The sequence below is a fragment of the Spinacia oleracea genome, chromosome 6 (assembly GCF_020520425.1).
Source record: "Spinacia oleracea cultivar Varoflay chromosome 6, BTI_SOV_V1, whole genome shotgun sequence".
NCBI classification, from domain to species: domain Eukaryota; kingdom Viridiplantae; phylum Streptophyta; class Magnoliopsida; order Caryophyllales; family Amaranthaceae; genus Spinacia; species Spinacia oleracea.
In genome coordinates this window covers 69797729-69805014 of record NC_079492.1, presented here as the reverse complement: position 1 = coordinate 69805014, position 7286 = coordinate 69797729, and the positions used below count along the sequence as shown (strand labels likewise).

At 31.5% G+C, this 7286-nt stretch overlaps 1 long non-coding RNA gene across 1 annotated transcript; it reads right to left on the bottom strand.

Moving 5' to 3' along the window:
- Positions 1–4501: 4501 nt before the first annotated feature.
- On the bottom strand, positions 4502–6804 carry LOC130463912 (uncharacterized). Its single transcript, XR_008924127.1, has 2 exons — positions 6592–6804; positions 4502–5957 (listed from the first exon to the last, which is right to left on the bottom strand). It is a non-coding gene; the product is annotated as an uncharacterized lncRNA (long non-coding RNA).
- Between the last annotated feature and the right edge of the window lie 482 nt (positions 6805–7286).

Here is a 7286-nt window from a genome sequence, read left to right as displayed (position 1 = left end):
ACGACTATAACCATACAATAAACTTTGTAAGACTATAACTACATAATTATATAACTATATGGTTATCAAACGATAATTACAAAGTAAATAACTGTATAAGCTATACTTTTTTTATAAGATTATAAGTTTACAAATATATAATTCTATATTTCTATCACATTATAAATATAGAGTCAAGTAAGTTTATAATGTTTACAAGTTTAACAATATTAATTCTATAATACTGTAAGTCCGTAACATAACCTCTATAACACTGTAACGAATTAACGATTATAATTTATAACGATTAATAATGATTACTCTAACAAAACTAATAACTGATAGTGATGATCATATATAGTTTTAAACTTTTAACTAAAACAACACAAGAATGTAACTATAAGGATATACATCTGTAATCGTTTAAGGAACGAGTAATTGTACAACACTATATGACTACTATGTAAGGCTATCAGTCTATCACTATATAATTATGTAACTTTATGCCGTTATAAGTTTATAAATATCTAGTTCTATAAGACTATGTGTCTATGTTTATAAGTCTAAACTATTCAATAATACACCTCTATTGAAAATATAACTTTTAATAACAATAAAATAAGTTTAAATGACAACACGATCAATTACTTATTTGGGTTATAAATAAAATTAAGTGAATATGAATCACAAATTAAACCATAACCATAATAACATATCATGAATTGGATTATATCATTAGACATATTGATTATTACTAGTACTCCGCATACAAGTACTTAACATAAGTAGCTAATTAGAACTGATAATGTTTTATTGAGACAACATAGACATTAAGGTATGAACGATAAAACTACGATACTGTATTTTTTTTAATATATGTAACCAAACATGACCTGACAATATCTCTAGTGTTACTCCATCAAAATATTCTATTAGGTGTATCTCCGTTATATAAGTACATTATAAAATAAGGACAATACGGGACTTCACAAGTATCAGGTGTATATAAGTATAAAGCCAACAATAACTTACAGTACCAATTTATCAATACTTTATTAGCTCAAACAAGCTATTAAGCAATAAAGCCTATTATATATAACTTATTGAAGACAAACATACAAGATAGATAATTAGTTTAAACAAAGTAATGTTTAGATACTTGGTTAAAAAATGTGCGACTTAAGAGTCAAATACACCATAAACCCTTGTGATTTATGATTAATTATTTATTATTTACTATTTATTATTTACTATTCATTCAGTTCCATTCAGTTCAGTTCAGTTCAGCTCCATTAAGTTCAGTTCAGTTCAGTTCAATTCAGCTCCATTCTATGCAGTTCAGTTCAGCCAAATAAAGTCCAGAAGAACAGGGCTTTATAAGCGACAAGATCACAAGATATCATACTAAAGCAATTGAATTCGAACTCGACAATTATATATAATCGGCATGTTATCATACTAAAGCAATTGAATTCTAACTCGACAATTTTTTTTTTATATATATATATATATATATATATATATATATATATATATATATATATATATATATATATATATATATATATAAGAATCCATATATAAAACATCAGTCAATCATAGCCATCGATTAAAAAAGATCTACGTCTTAATCATCGCGTACACACCACACACGGATCACCATCTCAACCATCCAATAATACTACAATCAACAGCCCACAAAGTCTCCCTAGTCCCTTCCCCTTACAAAAACCCCATTCTCTTCAAGCTATCTTCCCTTATTTTCACCTCATATGGAGCACTTTTTCTGTAAATTAGAACACTATCACGAGATTTCTGAAATTCTTTTCTACCATCACTAACAGAAACACATAGCATCCATCATTGTATCCATCCTCTCATTTCGAAATATAGAAAAGAGAGGAGAGACAAAATCAAACCGGTAACCAAATCTGGAATTGCCGCACCAAGAACCGGGTGGGTGACTCGGAATTTTGGGCTTCTTCTAATTACCGCACCAACAACAACAACCCACCCACAATCGGAGATGGGTCGGCGACGAAGCAGCGTGACGCCAAGCAGAGGAGAAAATCGGATGGGTTACCCGGATTTTTGGGCTTCCTCTACTTTCAATTCGTAAGAGATTAAATCAAGTATTCTTTTGATGAATTTGATGAGGAAGAGTAGCAATTTTAGTGGTGTTTCCTAGGGAAAAGAAAGGCGGTGGTGGCTCAAACCCACCGAAATAGAACAGAAGGAACTTCCTCCTTATTTTTTTGAGTTATTAAGCTTAAGAATTAATCCAAGGGAGAAGATAGGTTGGCAACATCCAAGGGCTAGAAATGCTGGCATTTTCTCATAATGACACATAGTGTCATCTAAACTATTGCTGATATGATTATTATACACCATAATTATCAATGCTCAGTACTAATTTTTATGAAACCATGATTTAAAATACAATTTAGATATTAAACTTATTGCATACTTATTTTAAAACAGCTTCAAAGTCTAGACTAACAAAATTCTAGCAACGGAAACTAGTTTGGATTAAACGTGTCATGGGTTGGAATTGGTTCGAATTAAACGGATCACGGATTAAAAACAGATCGGATTAAAAACGGATCGGATTAAACGGGTCACGGGTTGAAACGGGTCGGATTAAACGGGTCACGGATTAAAAACGGATCGGATTAAACGGATATTCCTCGGGTTGGAACGGATTCGGATTGAAACGGATCGGATCATAAACGGGTTTCGGATCGCTTCGGATCGGATTAAATGGATTCGGATTGTCACGGATCGGTCTGTTAACGGATTCCGATCTTAATCGGATCAATACTAACGATTTGGGTCGGATTCGGGTTGAATATAATCGGATCGGATCGGATTTCGGATTTTAACTCGCGGGTTCTAAACGGTTCGGATTCTAAACGGTCGGACAAAACCATCGAGTTCACTGGGTCGGATTGAGAATTGACACCCCTAAACCCACTCATATTATTACGAATTCATCTCGTACCATGTTTAAATTACTGCGGTAGACTACTTTTTTTGTTTTTCTAGTTGACACATTTTATTTAAACATATTAGGAACAAGGGATAAACTACGGTCATACACAACAATAGTATCTCTAACCCACTAATCATGTACCCAGATATCCATGTAAAGATAAAATATGAAATTTACATTATAAAACATACCAAAATAAGAAATGTTTCAACTATCAAGAACATTCTAAAAAAGGAAAGTGTGTCAAATAACAAAGGAAAAAAAAACAGAGGACCTATATTTTAGGCCATCAAGTTAAAATTATTCTTTAAATATTTTAGCGACCATGAGCCGTCATGCTGAGATTATTCTTAAGTAAATTCAGTGACATAGAGCCAAAAATTTTGAGTCATGGTATCGGTATGTGAATAAAATAATTACCTAGTCCGTATTATTTTACTTTTTCTAATAAATACGAGGTATAAACAATTTTTTTTAATGAACAAGAACATGGCCTAAACGATGTAAATAATCAAAATTAATTTTTACCTAGCTAGAATATGGAGAATATATTTGATGTGTCTCATATTATCCGTGGGTATACGCCTCTATTTATATTAGAAAGTAGATATCATATACTTGGTAGCATTTCTAAGTCTTATAGATTTCTATCTCATATCATATAACATAACTCTATCTCATATGATATTTTATCCTCTAGAATATCTATGTTATCTTCAACACCCTACATCAATAGTAACGACGATTTCATGAACGTTGCGTTGAAAACGTAAAAATATCGTCTACATTAGCACCAGATCAATCGGATGAACCGGTGCTTCTTCGTCTTTGTTGAAGTCGATACACACAACTCAATGATGTCTGCTTGACTTAAAAAAAATCTCGATCTAGCAGGAACACCATTCTTTTCGGACCGACAATTTTTTTTCTCTTGATGAGGACGTCTTTCTTTTTGAACTCGTCAATTATCTCAATGGGAACGCCTTCGACTTGTCTTGAGCAAAATCATGCTCAATCCGTCATTGGTTTTTCGAGCAAAACCAAGCTCTCAAATATTCATTGGTTTTTCGAAGCAAAACAAAACTCATATGCATACTCGAATTGGATGTGATACCAAGTACGAGCCTTTTCTCCAAAACAAACTCATCGCTAAAAGGTATTAATCTTCTCTAAGCCATAAAATTGGCAAACTCTAATAATTGTGGAGGAAGTATTTTCGGATATCTGATATGTGTGTTATCAGAGTAAAAGACAAATAGCTAAAATACAAAATAGGGAAAAAAAGAAGTATTTCCTCCGTCTTTTAATACTCGCAACGTTTGGACTTTTGTCACTATTCATATAATCTACTTTGACTATTCGTAGTGTTTTTTATATAAGATAAAACATAGTTATGTGGGATCTTGTTAGATTCGTCTCAATGTGTATTTTCAAAATATCAATTTTTTATAATTTTTGCATAAAGAAAATTTAAGATATAAATGATCAAAGTTGTGCATCGGCATGCGTGAAACTAACAAACGTTGCGAGTATTAAAAGACGGAGGAAGTATCATTTATGTTAAAAAAGTACCATTTTCTTAAAAAAAATAAAAAAATACCATTTTTGTTTAAAAAAGGACCATTCAATTTCTTTTTTGTATTTTTCCTATGTTTCTTTTGCTATGATATGCATTTACAAGCACATATCCGATATCTGAAAATACTTCCTCAATAACCGTGCAAACACTCAACACCGTGCCATGAAAAAAACCAATCAACCAATTAAGACACAAAATCCATGCGCCAAAACATCCAAGAACAAAATCTATATTGATGTGATTCAATAATTCACGCACCAGCCACGAGTCTTCTCCTACCCAATATTCAGAGCGGAAATATTATCCGTATCACGAATCTCGCCGGTGGAAAATTTTGTACACGGTCCCTAGAATCTTCTAGTCTCTTGATAGTTGATACCATGTTATAATATGGAGGATATATTGATTTATCTCATATTATCTATGGACATACGCCTCTATTTATATTACAAACTAGATATTTTACACTTGGTAGGATTCCTAAGTTTTATAGATTTCTATCTCATATCATATAAGTATTTAACATAACTTTATCTCAAATGATATTCTATCCTCTAAAATAACCTCAACAAAATGGCACCCCGTTCTTCGCAATATATGACGAAGTTGTCCTTCTATGCCAAATATAAATTGCACAGTACGGATGGACCATGGAGCATCTCTGTTGCCAATAAATTTTTTTTAAAACTAGTTGTTGGATCGTGCGCGCTAGCGCACGATCCCTCAAGGTATACAAAATTATTTTTGTAAAAATGTTACTTAAAAGCTAGGAACTTACAATTTATGGTAAATGCTAGAAATGATATGTTAAAGTTAGATGTTGGATTTACATGTAACAAGAAATAGAAACCATATGCGTTTTAATTGATAGTTCGAAGGTACAATATATAGGAAATTATACCCAAAGAAAACAATACATTTTGTATAGCAATGGAAGGGTGAAACCGTAAATGCTCTATTGTTAAGAATAAGACAAAATAAAACAAAGAAGGAAATGAGGGGCATGCATGTAAATAAACTATTAAGTGAATAGTAATCAAAGTATGAAGCTTTATAAGTGTTAGGATATAAATATTGGATAATTATATAACTCATCATGACAGAAAAACATCAATTGATTTCTCTAATTTTTAATTTTTTAATTTTACGTCCTCTAAGTTTCATAATAATTTTTATTACAAAGCCATTTGTAAAAAGATCGACATGAGCATACTACAATTAATTACATGCGCAGCGTAGCAAGTTGATCGAGTTCTCATGGGCTTTCATTTGATTGACTTTGATGCATACTTAATGTGCTTAATAATGTTACACCATCAAATTTGGATACTTGGTTTGATTCTCTCCTATCTAATGAATAATATCCTTAATAATGTGCATCAAATTCATTTGTAGCTTTGTTGATACCTGCAATTAAAGTTTATTTTATTTTATATAATAAAAAAAATTATGACGTTATTTTTGGTAAAACAAATGCATATATATATATATATATATATATATATATATATATATATATATATATATATATAAACAACAACAAAAATTAAAACTAGATGATTTAAGTTTTGTTGAAAGAGTTTCAAATAAAAAACGAAAACAACAAAACGTTAAAAAGTAATCAAATGTATGAGCATAGATAATACAATAAAGAAAATAAATTTTTTTCGCAGAAAACAACCAAGTTACAATCAAACACGACGTATGCTCAATTATTATTATTTAGTAGGAGTTAGGAGAGAACTAAGCCAAGAACCCAAGTTTGATGTTGCAACATTAGTAAATATACTTATATGCACCAAGATCAAACAATTTTAAACAGACATTAAAAGTAGTACACGTTATTAATTATAGTATGCTCACATGTTTTCCTTTATTAATTAACTTTGTATAAAATATTATTCTGAAACAATAGAGATTGTGAAATCAGACAAAAAAATTTAAGATAATTCCCTAATGAATTATTCTTCCTTAATAAATAATATAATTATCAACTACTCCATACTTATATTTTGATTTATTACCTATAAAAATGACGCACCTTTGATATTTTGATCGATGCTTCAACATTGTGTATAATATTTCTCTCTTTAATCTGTCTCTTTTTGTACTCCATACTTTGTAAGAGATTATTATGTAAAAGACGGAATGAATGAAGAGTCTTAAAAACAAAAGTGTTATTTATAGAATAGATTGACCAAAAAAGAGAAGGATGTCGCCATTGTGAGTTAAGGAACCTTGAAAAGTTGGCAGCATGATGTTGTAACGATGTTGCCATTTTGTAGTGAATCTATCGCAATTTGTCATTGAGATTTGATCCGCTGTTTGTTTGTATACTACTTGTTCCTTTTACAATACTAACGTTTCATTTGATAGGCAATAATTTTTATTTTTTGGTGAATAAGAAGGGGTAAGGCCCAAGACAAAGAAACAAAAAAACCCAACAAGAAAGGAAAAAACAACAAAGCAGGAACTCAAAACGAAAGAACATGAATTACGCTACTACTACTCCTGCCCTGCTATCATCAGTGTTAGAATAATGCCTTAAATCGGTCGAGCCCCTTACTGCAACGCCCTAACATGAGGATCTCGCTGACCGGCCAGCGAGTCGGGGTCCAGGGGCGGCGCGGTTTATGTGTTTTTTCCGGACTAGGGTTTTCTGTTTTGGGCCTCTTTTCTGGGCTTATCCGCATCCACCTAGAGAGTACTATATAAACTTTCTAGGTCATAACCTAG